Source organism: Falco peregrinus, chromosome 14, assembly GCF_023634155.1.
Source record: "Falco peregrinus isolate bFalPer1 chromosome 14, bFalPer1.pri, whole genome shotgun sequence".
Taxonomy (NCBI): domain Eukaryota; kingdom Metazoa; phylum Chordata; class Aves; order Falconiformes; family Falconidae; genus Falco; species Falco peregrinus.
In genome coordinates this window covers 2139508-2155235 of record NC_073734.1, presented here as the reverse complement: position 1 = coordinate 2155235, position 15728 = coordinate 2139508, and the positions used below count along the sequence as shown (strand labels likewise).

At 52.7% G+C, this 15728-nt stretch overlaps 1 pseudogene; it reads right to left on the bottom strand.

Annotated features, from left to right (window-relative positions):
• The window catches only part of LOC129785706 (hydrocephalus-inducing protein homolog), a 67344-nt pseudogene extending 60392 nt beyond the window's left edge, over positions 1 to 6952 (bottom strand).
• Between the last annotated feature and the right edge of the window lie 8776 nt (positions 6953 to 15728).

Sequence of the window (15728 nt, the reverse complement as noted above, 5' to 3'; positions counted from 1 at the left end):
ATCCCTGAAGCCAACAGACATGGCATTAAACGTTCCAGCACCAAAGGATAATCACAGTCTGAAGCATAGAAGAGCCTCCAGCCTATGACAGCATCATCTTCACCACAGGAAAAGTTTCCCCCAGCTGCAGATCCAGTGCAATGCCACCGAAACCAGGACAGTGCCTCAAAACCCACAGCAGATGCCCTGTTCTGAACCCAGCCCCGCAGGTTCACCTCCCACTGAAGGCACACACCTCTCGGGACCTCCAGTCTCACCTTGTTCTCATCAGGGGAGAAAACGATGCGGAAAGTCGCAAGCATGCCAGGCAGTACCTTGCGGCACACAGCATGGTGGCTGATCAGCTTGAAATAAGGTGAGCTCTCCAAGATGACCTTCACCAGCCCAGGAACCTGCAGAAAAGAGAGGAAAGTATGATCTTGCAGCTTGTGGAAACAGGGGGAGAAGAGGCCTGGTGATACCACCTTCACAAAGCACTTTTAGCTCTGGAGGTACATACACGTAACACATAAGAGTGAACATTAATCCCTTCTGCCTGGGCAAAACAGCTCGAGGCCAGAGGCAGCAGGGCGATGAAGGAAGGGCCAAGCAGGGAAGACACCAGCAGCACGGCGGTATAATATCTGAATCAAGTCACCCGTGTATTCAATAAGCCCAGAGAATCTGCTGGCTTCTGCCCGTACACATCCAGGCAGACATGCCCCTAGAAGGGGCATGTATTATCTGAACGCCAAACAGTACGTGTTAATCCTGGCGGAAGGAAGAAATTCACTTTAACGTGCTGGGTTTGAGCGGGGCAGTCAAGCTGCGGTGCTACAGTCATGTAGGCAGACCAGCAAGAGGGGACCACAGATACTGTGGCCTTACTGGGAATAAAAGCAGCAAATGAAGAGCAAAAGGAGGAAACACAGGAAGACAAAGAGACAACCCCAGAAACAGAGAGATGGCTGGGGAAAACCAAAGGGAGCTGGAAAGAAGCAAGGGAGAAGCACAATATGCTACAAGGAAAGGCTGATGCAGAGGATGAGAGCCAGCAACCTGGCCAAGTGATGGAAAGCCAGGCGACCCCCCAGGCTGTGCCTATCAACTAGGGGCTTCAAAGGCATTTTCTGCCCCGAGATACATGACTGGCACTGCCTGGCGGTGGTTTCATTATTAAAAGCCAACCTCTGCTCTCCGGAGGCTCCTGCTGCCTGTGACTGTAGCCAGGCAGCTGCCAGCGCAGGCAAGCCAGATCCCTGGGGACCCCTGCCCACCCCCAGCAGTCCCTGCAGGCACCCTGCTGCACGGTTCTGCCCTCTGGGGCACCACCAGCACACAGACAGCACACAGGCATTTTCCTAGCACACAGAGAGCAACCCCTGAGCGCCAAATCTCAAAGTCTGAAGCAGGTGATTTGGACTGGTGGGCAGCTTCACGGATCAACAACAACCCCACATGAGGCTTGGAAAAAATGGAGGCTCACTCTGCACCACCCACCCGAGCCTGGTAACCCGTGGCCAAGGCAGTCCTGAACTCTCCAAACGCCCTTGGAACCCAGCAATGTCCTGGGGCGGCGAGTTCCAGGAGCCAACTTCACAGTGCAGACAAGCATTTTGGTCACCATGTCCCTTAGAAGGGGAGCACGTGTGGCTCAGACCTTCAGCAAAAGCCACCCAGAACATCTGAGGGTGCTGAGGAACAGCCTGAAAATAGAAAAGCAATTTTACAACACAGGTAAGAGCAGGAAGTATATAGTACAGCACTTCTGTAGTTGCATGATTACCGAGCCTCTATGCGGAATACATTTTGCTGTCAGCTGGATTTTTATGGGGCAGACAACTTCAGGCTACCATGCAGTGTAACTCAGTATGATTCAGGGGAATGTGGGAAACTGGCACGAAAAACTTGAGACGGAGCACAACGTTGCTTTTCTCCAGGACATCGCCAAAAGCCAACCAATTTAGAATATAACACCCTCGCAGGATTATCCTCTCTGTCTTTCTGTATTTAAAACATACCAAAGATTTTCCTGGAGCTTATCTTACTTTTACACCCATGCTCTCCAGTGGTTGAGCTCTAACTAGCTTCAAAACTACATTGTTTTGGGAAAAAAACCACAGTTCACACATTGCCTCCCCCTTCACAGGGCACGTAAATCCCAAGGTGCAGCTTTACACAGTACAAGTTTATTATCATTTACTGGGAATGGCAGAAATGTTAATGCAGATGATCTTTTCCACTTGAGGAAGCATGAATAGAGCAAATTAACTGTTTGCCTGTTGGCTGGTACTTGGCAAAGATAAACATTTTGAAGTGCTGCATGGATAATGGAGCAGGTGAAGCCAAAGACTCAGTGGGAATGAAGCAGAGAGTAGGAAGAGAGAAAGTGAGGACTGAGGCACATTTTAATCAGGGACGAGGATACCTACAGCAAAGACTGCCCAAAATTCAGCGCAGATCACACCAGTGGCATCCCCCGGGTGCAGGCACACATGCTGCATCTTATCAATGTTCCCAAGTTAAATGCCAGACCAGGAATGGTGCAGTACTCTCCCGGAATAACTGAGGGAGCACACCCGCATCCTTCCTTGCCAAAGGGTCTTCCATTTTCACCCACATCCCTGTCACAACCTGTTATCTCAGGAGATACTTGGACTTGCTGTTCTTCCACCTGCAGTATGCCTCGACAGCTTTTTTTTGTTGTCCACCTGTTTGCCCTCCCCAACAGGGAAATTTGGAAAGGAGGCGAATTCACCGTCTCTTGTGCACACTTCCATCTTCCCATCCCACCCTGCCCTCACGCATACCCCTTCCTCTTCATTACAGAAGAGTATCCTTAATTACACCCCTCTTTCTGACCTGTCTCTACTGCCCGTGCACTTACTGCTATGTATCAAGAGAAACCCCTGCGTGTATGAAAGTGCGCAGGGAGAGAACACCGAGCTCAGCTCCTTTCCTCCCTCCTGCCTTTTCCCACCAGCTTGCCCTTGGCACATGCCTCATTCCAGCAAACGTTTCCCCAGCTGAAGTTCAAAAGGTCCCAATTTCCCTCCTGACAGTGGAACAAAACTGCTGACATTTTTCAACTTTTCCATTCTCAACTTTCTTGGGAAGTCTCAAAATGATCGTTTTTTTCAAGTAAAGGTGGAGACCTTTGAGGGCACTTTACTCCAAACAGGCCGTGGCTCTCCAAAGGGGAAGCAGAGCATCACGTTGTCTCAGGAAAACCTGAGCAGAACCCAATTAAGCTTAGCAGGAGCCTGAAGGGGCACCTAAAGGCCTCCCGCTGCTGCTGCTAAATCAGCCTGCTTCCACTGCTGTTTCAAAACACCTTTCCTGAAGCGCTGTTACCACTAATTATAACTTACTCCAGCATAAAGTGGAGAAGACCCCACCCCGAGCTCTGACAGCCCGTTCAGCTCTCTGTGCAGCTCACCCAGAGGCAGAGGTGCCCTGTGGAAACTGAGATTAACCACGGAGCCACCAGGACGCGGTGCACACTCGAGGGAAAGCACGAGGGCAGGGAAGAACTGTACAGCCCCCAACATTCCCACCCGTGCAGGGCTTCCACGGGGAAAGGTGCTGACCAGAAAAGCTCCTTTCAGCTAGGTACCACCAACACACAGCCAAAACCAGGGGGAGAAACCTCAGCATGGCAAGATTTCCACCGTCTTGCAAAATAAAGGCGGTGAGACGTTTTATTCTGGATGCGCTGTGCTGCAGCAGGCGACTGGCTGTGCTGTGCACCGCACGGATGACACTGCTCTCCAGTTCCAGCACAGGGTTAAACTTCCACATCCCAGCACTTACCTTGTCCACGTTCCTCAGAATCAGTGGCACTTCATAGACCTCATCGGGGACGTAGCTCTGAAATACCACCTCTGATGGGAAAGGCCGGAACAAGCTCTGTTCCAGGGCAACTGCCGAGAACTGGAGATGCAAAAGAGAGCAGAGAGTTTCAGCCGCGGGGAGAAAGACTCATCGGTGAGAGAATACAACACTGGCCTCCAGCGAAGGACAGTCCCTTGGTGAGTACGCCTGCCCAGCTCACGCTAGGGGAACAGAAGCTCACCCACCTGTGTTCTGAGCAGATCAAAAGTTTCTGGGCCACACTAGAGCAGGCTCAAGCGAGCAGCTCTTTTGGCAGGTGTTTCTCCAGGTCGCCTTCTCCAACAGGCAAGGCAGCACTTACCTCCGGCAGAGCCCTGGGCTAACACGGTCACACAGCTCCAGAGCACTCACTGCAAGAGCTGTAAGCACTCGTGGAGCAAGGGAAAGCCAAGAATTTACAGGAGACCCCATGGGAAACAACTTGGGGATCATCTTTACTTTGAGACACAGAGACCGAGCCCAACACATCCTCAAATCTCTTTTTTGACACACAGCCCAGAAACCAGGAAGAAGAGAAGACAGGCCAGAAAGGAACACCGCCGTTAAGAAAGCGACAGATGAGGTGGTAAGTTCCAGGTACTTTCCCAGCATCACTGGGCAATCTGAGTAAAGCTGGACTTGGCATCTCCTTTTCCCACGAGCTTTAAATGGATGCTTCATTATATTCTATTATTGCCATTTTCTTTAATACCACTACAGAAGCAGGTCTGAAAACATACAGAAACAGCAAATGCTTACAGCGCCGAGGCGTTACTTTGAGAAAACTCCTCCCTGCTCTGCCTCCCCCCTTCCAGCTGAACTCTTCACACTCACAAGACACAGGCACGTCTCCTGCTTCTCCACAGGAGTCAGGGTCGTGCTGAAGCCAGCGGCCACAGCACACGGCCAGTTCTGTGTGCGCTCGTCCGAGGCGTTCCCAACCTCACGCGCTGTCTAGGGCAATCCTTAACCAATTTGCTACAGGTCTCTCGCTGGCAGTTTTCCACTCAACAGCCTACCTCAGTCATCTACCCCTTTGGAACGTGTGTTATACTAAGCAGATCTGTAAGAAAAGCAGCTTTAAACACACCTGTAAATAAACACTGATCCAGATAAAGCACACCCACTCCCCTCTGCCCAGGGCCATTCCCCTGTGTACCCGGCAGCCTGAAAAATCTAACACCCTGTACGGGTCCCACTCGTTGTTCCAACCCAAAGCATTCATGCAATTGCTTTAGCTACACCTTGAGTAGTTACCGTAGGCCCTCAGCCCTCAAAGGCCAACGCTGCCACCACTGAGGGCATCCTATGACCCCAAGTGTTCGACAGAGACTACACCAAACCAAGGGCTGGCTATTTCAGCAGGAAGGTGGGAAATTGCAAGCTTGCATCCTTGTGGCCCGCCCCAGCCTTCCCCCAGTATCATGCTTTAGCCGCAGTAGCTCATCTCCAGCAAAAGCCACCAACTTCAACAGAGGTTGTTTATATGGGCTTAGCGCAGGTCAGGACTTCAACATCTCACTGGGGAAAAATGTTTTACCTTTCCCCCAGCAGAAGGAACTCCACACCGGCAGCAGTCTGAAACAACAACAGGACTTAGTCACCAAGGCATTTAGATAAGCTGGAGGCAAGCCTGTCACAAGCACGCGCTCTCTTCAAACGTCACATCAAACAGCAAGGAAAAGGGCAAGAAAAGGCTACCTTACGATGGGAGGCTTCGCTCATGTCTAGAATCTGGATAATCTGGGGTCGCCGCATCTCCCGAGTGCTGGCCAGCCTCTGCTTGGTGGTAAGAGACATCTCCTTCAGGAGGGCAGAGGGAGTCAGCTGAAATGCAAAACACCAGCAAGAGCTACAGAACTGCCTTTATTCAGAAAGGCTTTTCTTCTTCAAGAGCCACCGATGAATAATTTGTGATCATAGCCGCTAGGATAGTCCTGGAAGTCCCATAACTACCTGTTGAAATATTTACCATTAGTAAATTAATGATAGAGAGTGCAATACACATGCTCCAAACAAGTAGCTTTGTCCCGTTAGCTTCTCCTTCGTGATTTGATGTGACATGTTGGGGGTTTTGCTCTTCGGGCATTTGTTTCCTTTCCAGTTTGGCCGGAGTGAGCCAGTGACCTTTGAAAAAGGTTGGGAGGAGTTACCAGAAATCCCTTAACTCCACCCTTGCACAACGCTCACAACCACCACACATGTGGAGATGTCACTGCTGGGTGAGTCAGGAAAGCAGAAAATCAGTGTTGTGCCAAGACTGAGGTGGAGAGGAATGGCTCCAAGTTTTAGTTATCTCTTTTGAATTAGCACTTGTTTTCTCTGTTTGGGCCTCCGAGACCCCTCCACAGAAGTATGCAAAGGTATCTCCTCGACAGAGCTTCAGCACCAGGTCATCTTCAGCCAAGTCAGCTCTGGTCAGCAAAGGGCTGTCTGAGGATGGGGAGGAGGAATTGCCCTGACTCCGCTGCTGTCTGCAGCGCTGGATCTGTGCTCCACACGGGATACGGGACAGAACAACTGTTTTGGAACCTGTTCCACCTGGGACCAGCCATACCTCTCGAAACCTTCAAGCAGAGTTTGAGCAGCCCACCACGTGCCCAGCTGCCTGGAGGGCAGGTATGGTCAGAGCAGCGCTGGCAAGCATCCCGAGGTGACAAAACGTTACTGCCCACACAAAGGGGGCGGAGAGAAGCACACGCTCACGCTTCAGCTATTCCGGTGCAATGCCCGGTACGTTCATTTAAATGGCTCCAGTGGCACATCCAGACACAACTCTGGACTTCCCCTGAAGCAGCACACAGTCCATCCCCTACCGCACCATGGTCACCACCTCCGACAGAAGCATGGCAGCAGAGAGACGGGGAGGTGGTGTCCAGCTTCACAGTGCTGCCAGACAACAGGAGGGGCAGGTAGAGGAAGGACGCGGGGGCAGTTTCCAGCCTTACACAGCTCCTACCTGGCCGCAGCAGGTACTTACAGTTGCAGGCTTCTCTGTCCCTCTGGCTAGCTTCGGCTTACGAGGCACTACCACTTGGCTCGGGAATCTACCAGCCATCCTGGAGGACCCCGTGAACCAGCGGGGCTTTCCAGTGGCCATGCCTCAGTTGACCTGCAAGGAACAGCAACGGGACTTGGAAAACCCAGCATCCCCTTCCATGGCAGACCCAAAGGAGACAGCTGTGTCTCCGGGCTGTGGCTCCTTCATAACTGGAGAGCAGCCGGCATCCCCACCCTGTTTCATAACTAGACCATATTTCAGTGGCAGAGTTAAGACTGATAGAAGTAAAAGCCCAGAACAAACACTCCAAAACAGCCTTTTGCTGTGGGCGCAGTCCCACAAGCCACAAACACACGTCAAAGACTGCTGCCACTTCTCATCTTCTCCCCCTCTTCCATGTATTTTGGAACTATTTGCTGGAATTATTATCCAAATCTCTATTAATACCCAAACTGTCCTTTATTACTCTTTAAAAGTTTTTTGGTAGGAACAATGTCACTTCACTGCTTCATTTTGCAAAAACAGCTGACCCGATGTGACTTTGTGCCCGACCCTACTAAGTGCTCAGACTATTATGAACAACCTTACACCCAGGGATCGCTGCTGCCCCAAGCATCAAAATCAGACTGCTCTCCTACTTTGCAAACCAAACGCCCATCCTTTGTGCAAGGAGCTTGGTGATGTTTTTAACTAAGGGACCATAGAGTTCAACACTCTGATTAACAACTATGGTTTCTCAAAGCTAATTTGGTTAGGTTACAAAACTTATCCAGCAAATATGACTCCTTCCAGGCATGAAATTACCATGCCCAAGAGCCTTTCTCCATGGAGAATGAGGGCCTTATTTTTTTCACTTACTAACACCCAAACTCTAGGCTCCCTACAGGCATGAAAAGCTGTAGCAGCAGAAATAAAAGCATGAAACCATTAAAGTCGCATGAGCAATTAGCTCAAATAGAAATACAACAGATGTGACAGCTTGGCCACTTCAGGCTATCCTAATGGCAGTTCCTCTCAAGCATCCTTATCCTGCAGGCAGCGTGGCTTAACAGGTCCATGGGCCATCCTTCTTCTATCACCAGCCTGCTGACAACCTCCCCATCTGTCTCTCAAAAAGTGGGTGTGCAAGAAAGGGAAAGAAAACACCCCCAGAAAGTGGGTCTCAAGCACCGACAAAAGTCAAAGGTGAGTATGTACAGCATTTACTAAGCACTACTTTGGACGAGAAATCGTTTCCCCTCCCTTTCTGGCTAACTGGACCAAGGAACAGATGGATGTCCCCACCTCTTTTTTTTTCTGGGACTTGAAAGACCAGTGGCCTCAAACCCAGCTCTACCCTAAAATTATTTTACATCCGGACAATAAGTAAAAAATCACAGATCCTACCCCCTCCTGCTTCCTCCTGTTCCACATCATTTTTCTTCATGTGGACTTGCTGTGCACAGCTAGACACCATTCTATGCAAAGACCACCATTCCCTTCCCCTCAAGTTTGACCCACATCCTGCAAACGAGGCAATACTTTCAGCTCATTACTCCCGAAACAGCTACAGCATTGCGCATGTTCACGGTACCAGGCCCTTCATAGTTTCAGGGAACAACAGGGTTGCCATTTCCTTTTGTCCTTGCCGGGAACATGAGAGAACAGCACGGTCCTACGGACACAAGGGCATGCTGCAGCTGGAGCTCGGATTGAAAGCCAGAAATAACTATTCGTTAAGAGAGAAATCTAATGGGGATGATACAACACTAATCTGGGTATCAGTGCTTTATTACTGGGTCTTGAGAGTAACTGGATTATTTCTTTCAATTTTCTAACTATAATTTCACTTCACTTGAAACTAATCCTGCTCATCATGCCCACACCAGTTATTTCCAGAGGGCTTCCAGTCTGCATGCCCCCATACCAGTCCAGCAGCTTCCCCTACCCTCTAGCCCCAGAGTTAGGCACTTCCACAGCCCCACTTCCCTGGAGCCTGCAGGGACCAGCCTCCTGCATTAGGAGGAAAGCAGCAGAACTAAGAAAGCAGCCACATTCTCCTGCGGGGGCAGGACAAAACAGCAACCGCAACACAGCCCACCTCCAGCCACCACCCCTGGCTGCTGCACGGGGAGCTCCATCTTCCCCACCTCAGAGAGCCCTTCACCCCCCCCAGAAATTAAGGACAGACTGCAACTGCCCCTCTGCTCCAGGCTCAGGGCACAGACGGCTCGGGCACCTCGACTGTGGGTTCAGAGCATGAACGCCCCAACCCTGGGCAGGGGAACCAGCTGCGCCAGGACACAACAGCTACCATCACCTCAGAAAAGCAATGAGGAAATATACCCAGGGCTGGGGTACAATTCCTGACGTGTCTCAGGAAACCCAGGTGTGCCAGAGCAGGGTGCCAAGCTCCAGCCCCCTCCCCCACGCTCCCTTTACTCCAGTACCTACTACTATGTACTGCTCTGCTTTTGTGCTGTGCCTCACATGGCTGCCAGGGCAGGGTGAGAAGCAGCAAGAGAATTCCTGCCTGGCACCTTCTCCAGGGGAGCAGCGCTGCACTTTGCCAAGGTGAGGTTTTTTGGCTCTGCATGATTTCAAATGTGAGGGGTCTGTTTTCTCACCACAGAAAGCAGGGAGCAGAACTTTTGTGCTGTACCTCACATGGCTGCCAGAGCACGGTGAGAAACAGCAAAACAATTCCTTCCTAGCATCTTCTCCAGGGGAGCAGCGCTGCGCTTTCCCAAGGTGATTTTTTTGTTCTGTGAATGATTCCAAGTATGAGAGGTCAAATTTCTCAGAACAGAATGCATGGAGCTGAACTTTTGTGCTGTTCCTCTCATGGCTGCCAGGGCACGGTGGGAAACAGCAAGAGAATTCCTACCTGGGATCTTCTCACCATGTCCTTGCAGCCACGTCAGGCACAGCAGAAAAGTTCGGCACCCTTCTCTCTGTGGTGAGAAACTGGACGCCTTTACATTGGCAATCATGCAGGGCCCCAAAGAGTCACCTTGGCAAAGTGCTGCACTGTCCCCCTGGAGAAGGTGCCAGGCAGGAATTCTCTTGCTGCTTCTCACCCTGCCCTGGCAGCCATGTGAGGCACAGCACTAAAGTTCTGCTCCCTGCTTTGCGTGGTGATAAAATTGACCCCAAAATTTTGCACTCATGCAGAACCAGAGCTGACCTTGACATAAGTGCAGCACTGTTCCCCCCTGGAGAAGGTGCCGGGAAGGAATTCTTTTGCTGCTTCTCACCCTGCCCTGGCAGCCATGTGAGGCACAGCACAAAAGTTCTGCTCCCTGCTTCCTGTGGTGAGCAAAACTGACCCTTCAAAGCTGCAACCGTTAAGAGCCCAAAAAAGGCACCTTGGGAAAGTGCAGCACTCCTCCCATAAAGAAGGTACCAGGACAAAATTTTCTTGCTGTTCTCACCCTGCCCTGGCAGCCATGCGAGGCACAGCACAAAAGTTCTGCTCCCTGCTTTCTGTGGTGAGAAAATGGAACCAAAGTTTGTGCACTCCTGTAGAGCCAAAAGAAAAAAATATATCTTGGGAAAGTGCAGCACTGCCCCCCTGGAGAAGGTGCCAGGCAGGAATTCTCTTGCTGCTTCTCGCCCTGCCCTGGCAGCCATGTGAGGCACAGCACAAAAGTTCTGCTCCCTGCTTCCTGTGGTGAGAAAACTGACCTCTTTTCAGTGGCAATCATGCACAGAAAAAAAATAATCACCTTAAAGCGCAGCGCTGCTTACCTGGAGAAGGTGCCAGGCAGGAATTCTCTTGCTGCTTCTCACCCTGCCCGGGCAGCCATGTGAGGCACAGCACAAAAGTTCTGATCTCTGCTTTCTGTGGTGATAAAATTGATCCTTCAGAATTGCAATGGTTAAAAGCCCAAAAAATCACCTTGGGAAAGTACAGCACTCCTCCCATAAAGAAGGTACCAGGAAAAAATTCTCTTGCTGTTCTCTACCCTGCACTTGCAGCCATGTGAGGAACAGCACAAAAGTTCTTCTCCCTGCTTTCTGTGATGAGAAAATGGACCCAAAGTTTTTGCACTCATGCAGAGCCAAAAGAAAAAATATATCTTGGGAAAGTGCAGCAGTGCTCCCCTGGAGAAGGTGCCAGGCAGGAATTCTCTTGCTGCTTCTCGCCCTGCCCTGGCAGCCATGTGAGGCACAGCACAAAAGTGCTGCTCCCTGCTTCCTGTGGTGAGAAAACTGACCTCTTTTCAGTGGCAATCATGCACAGAAAAAAAATAATCACCTTAAAGCGCAGCGCTGCTTACCTGGAGAAGATGCCAGGCAGGAATTCTCTTGCTGCTTCTCACCCTGCCCTGGCAGCCATGTGAGGCACAGCACAAAAGTTCTGCTCCCTGCTTTCTGTGGTGAGAAAATGGAACCAATGTTTTTGCACTCCTGTAGAGCCAAAAGAAAAAAATATATCTTGGGAAAGTGCAGCACTGCCCCCCTGGAGAAGGTGCCAGGCAGGAATTCTCTTGCTGCTTCTCGCCCTGCTGTGGCAGCCATGTGAGGCACAGCACAAAAGTGCTGCTCCCTGCTTCCTGTGGTGAGAAAACTGACCTCTTTTCAGTGGCAATCATGCACAGAAAAAAAATAATCACCTTAAAGCGCAGCGCTGCTTACCTGGAGAAGATGCCAGGCAGGAATTCTCTTGCTGCTTCTCACCCTGCCCGGGCAGCCATGTGAGGCACAGCACAAAAGTTCTGCTCCCTGCTTTCTGTGGTGATAAAATTGATCCTTCAGAATTGCAATGGTTAAAAGCCCAAAAAATCACCTTGGGAAAGTACAGCACTCCTCCCATAAAGAAGGTACCAGGAAAAAATTCTCTTACTGTTCTCTACCCTGCACTTGCAGCCATGTGAGGAACAGCACAAAAGTTCTTCTCCCTGCTTTCTGTGATGAGAAAATGGAACCAAAGTTTTTGCACTCATGCAGAGCCAAAAGAAAAAATATATCTTCGGAAAGTGCAGCAGTGCTCCCCTGGAGAGGGTTCCAGGCAGGAATTCTCTTGCTGCTTCTCACCCTGCCCTGGCAGCCATGTGAGGCACAGCACAAGAGTTCTGCTCCCTGCTTTCTGTGGTGAGAAAACTGACCAAAACCTTGTGCACTCATGCAGAACCAGAGCTCACCGCAGCAAAGTGCAGCACGGCTCCCTGGAGAAGGTGCCAGGCAGGAATTCTCTTGCTGCTTCTCACCCTGCCCGGGCAGCCATGTGAGTCCCAGCAGAAAAGTGCTGCTCCCTGCTTTCTGTGGTGAGAACATTGACCCTTCAGAGTTGCAGTCGTTAAGAGCCAATAAAAATCATCTTGGGAAAGTGCAGCCCTGCCCCCCTGGAGAACATGCCAGAAAGGAATTCTCTTGCTGCTTCTCACCGTGCCCAGGCAGCCATGTGAGTCAGCACTAAAGTTCTGCTCCCTGCTTTCTGTGGTGAGAAAATTGACCAAAACCTTCTGCACTCATGCAGAACCAGGGCTCACCTTGTGAAAGTGCAGCACGGCTCCCCTGGAGAAGGTGCCAGGAAGGAATTCTCTTGCTGCTTCTCACCCTGCCCTGGCAGCCATGTGAGGCACAGCACAAAAGTGCTGCTCCCTGCTTTCTAAAGTCAGCAAAATTGACTGTCCACAGTTGCACTGATGTAGAGATAAGACTTTCTTACTCAAAAGCAAAACCCAGGAAACCACGTACCCCTGGGAACCCCCTTGTCCTTCCGTGTGGCTGGTGACTTCCCATGGCTCTTCCACAAGGCAGGACAGATAACCACGAATTTGGAAGCCCACGTTAGTTCAAGTACACTTAGTCCTCTGACAGTCACTACTTATGGGCCAGCGGTCCTCTCACCCCTCCACAGATCTGCCTGTTAGTCCTCTAGCAGTCATTCTCCATGGAGGGACCACAAGTCCTCCACACCTACCTACCAGCTCACCAGAAATGAGTCAGACCATGCCAGAAGTGACACTGCCTGACCTGCAGGAGATCTATTAGACCAGTAACGATGGTTTCAAGACAGAAAAAACACCACCATCCACCAGCACAGCAGAAAAACCACCAGAAGAAACTTCGTACACAAACCAAAGGCACCCATCCGTACTGTACAAAGGAAAAAAAAGCTGAAAAAGGCACTCTCCACAAAAAAAACCACCACACAGATCACAAGATAAGATAAAAATGCCATAACCCCAGGAACGCAGGGCCAACAAACACAGATTCTGTCCATAACAATAACACACTTTGACACTAACTCGCTTGACCTCTGGCATACCATAACCTTGTTGCCGCCAAACCCCAGCACACTGTAGCCCTAAGGCAACACAAAATGGAACACAAAGTCCCTGGAGATCTCCGCCAGGGCTTTCAGGTGCTCCCTGACCTCAAGTATCACAACCTTCAAGAGAGAACAAGATGGAGGCACCAGGACAACACCGCCATGCGTCTTCACACCCTGGAAAAGGGCCTGAGATAAACGCTCCTGGGCAGAGAGGCTGAGGCACTCGGAGGCTTTGAGCCAGCCCTCCACCACCACAGGGCTTCAGCTCATCATTTCTGTGTCAGAGCCACCAGGCAGGTGGCCCCATCCTCCCTGAGAGACCGCTCAGGGCACCTGTACCCAGCTCCAGGGGGCTGGACACACAGCCTCGGATCCATGGGGGGAGGGGTGCTTTAATCCTGGGAGCAGGATTTCTGACAGTGCCCCTGAGGAGGAAAGCCTCCTCAGGCCTGGAAGCCTGAGAGACATCCCCGCGCTGCTCCACATGTCACCAAAAGCAGGGGCTGAGGAAGGCTGCTTTGGGGCCCGTCGAGGGAACCAGCTCCCCTGGGCTGCTCTGCGGCCACCGGCTGCCGTTGCTGTCGCGCGGGTCTCAGTGCTGCTCTGCAGTCGGCCGTCACCTCCCCGCGGGACACTCCCCAGCGCAGCACACGTCTGCACTGGCTCTCCCTGGGGACAAAGATCACAAGCGAGGGATGGGCTTGGCTTTGCCCCCAGTCCCAGGCTGCCCCCAGAGAGACCTGCCACCCCCGCCCCAGCTGTGCGATGTGGGCACCACGTACAGCTGCAGCTGTGGGTCAGGGCAGCTGTGGGCAGGGGGCAGGCCCCGTGGCGGTGCCCCCGGCGCTGGCAGCAGGCAGAGCTGGGGAGAGCGAGGGGCAGCCCAGGGCAGCCGGCAGCTGGCGGCGGGGCCCGGCAGGGTGCAGCACCCTCAGCAATGCCCGGCTCCTTGCGCCTCGGCCCCAGGGCTGCAGCGCAGGGCTGGCCCCAGCCGGGGCTGGGCTGGGAACAGCCAGGCAGGGCCCCTGGCACCCCGGCACGCACCTGCTCCCTGCGTGGGGCGGCCTGGTCCTTTGCAATCGACCCCGTGGCACCCAGAGAAGGGCCCTGCCCTGGGCCTGAGCCATCGCTGCAGGGATGAGGCCTTCCTCGGCGTCCGTCCCTCAAATCCCTCCCTCCGGCCCCCACGGTCCGTCCCTAAAACACTTCCCCTCGCCCCCGGTCCCTGCTGGCCCTGAAGGCTGGCCACAGCACTTGGTTTCAAGGCTGAGCTGGTCATGTCATGGCTGTTCTGGAATGTGGTACAGTGAAAGGAGAGACTGAAATGGCAAATTTTTCCCCCCAGGGCGGTCAAATGCTGGCAGAGGTTGCCCAAGGTGTTTCTGCAGTCTCTGTCCTTGGGGATCTTCAAAGGCCAAGGGCACACAGTTCTCAGCAACCTGCTCGAGGCGAGCGTGCTGGAGCAGAGGGCTTGGCCCAGAGACCTCCACGGGTCCCTTCCAACCCCCCCTCCTGTGTGGCTCTGTGCTTTGCTTTTCCTTTTAAAGCCCCTCAGCTCAGCCCCAATGCCCGCTGGAAAGGGTGCTGGGGCAAGGGACCATCCCAATCTCCTCCCCGAGGGTCCACCCCAGCACAAGCGCTCCCCACTCCACAAGACCCTATGGCAGACACAGTCAGGAGAGGGAAAAGATTCTTTTATTGTCAACAGCAGCTGCAGGGGCCCAGGAGTCACAGCGGTTCAGCCGGTGAAAATCAGTCGGCACCTGCAACGACAGAGTCAGAAAGCTCTGATAAGCCCCCAGAGGCAGGAAGAGGCAGGATTTGGTTCCCCCCTCTTTGGGGGACGCTGTTTCCGAGGAATTCCTCATGGCCCAGAAGGGACAGCTCTTGCTGGCCTCCACTCGAGGCCGGCTCCGGTGCCTTCTCCCCAGGGGTGATGTCCCTATGGAGCTGTGCGTGCGCAGGGATGCTGACAGTGCCCCTGTGCCGCGCAGCAGGGCTCGACGGGGAGCCCCCGGGGAGCTGCCGTGGGGCTCATCCCAAACCCTGCTCAGCACCAGCCCTCGCCGGCCCTTGCCAGCCAGCTGGGCTGACTTAGGGCCGTGTTCAGGGCTGGGAAAGATGGGCAGCAGCGCGTGGTACGCACCTGGCCTTCCTGACGTGCTGCACCTTCCTGCATTTTCTCAGGTTTGGGTCCACAAAATCGCTTCCTCTCTTCTCCTTTTTATTTGTGCTTGGCTGTCCCTCTCCTCTGCCCAGGCTTCTTTTCTCTTCCTTTTCCTTGACTTTTCCTTCTCCTGGTGGGAGCCTGCAAACCTTTCCATCCCACAGCGTGATGAGATGGGGAAAGCCCCAAGCCCCTGCAGCGAGCTCTCAGGTCAGGCAAGGGGAGCTCTTCCTACCTGGTTTCCTGGGGCAGGCTGGTCAGTTGTGGCAGGCGTGCCAGGGACTCTGCCGTGCCCTCGGGGGTGCCTGGAGGCAAATCTGGAGGTGCCTAAACCAGAAACTTGGGAGGTAACGGGTGGCAAGTGACAGCCTGGGGTAGTGAGGGCCTGACTGCCAAATTGCTGTATGAGCTCTACAGAGGAGATGCTGGTTTGCATCGTGCACATT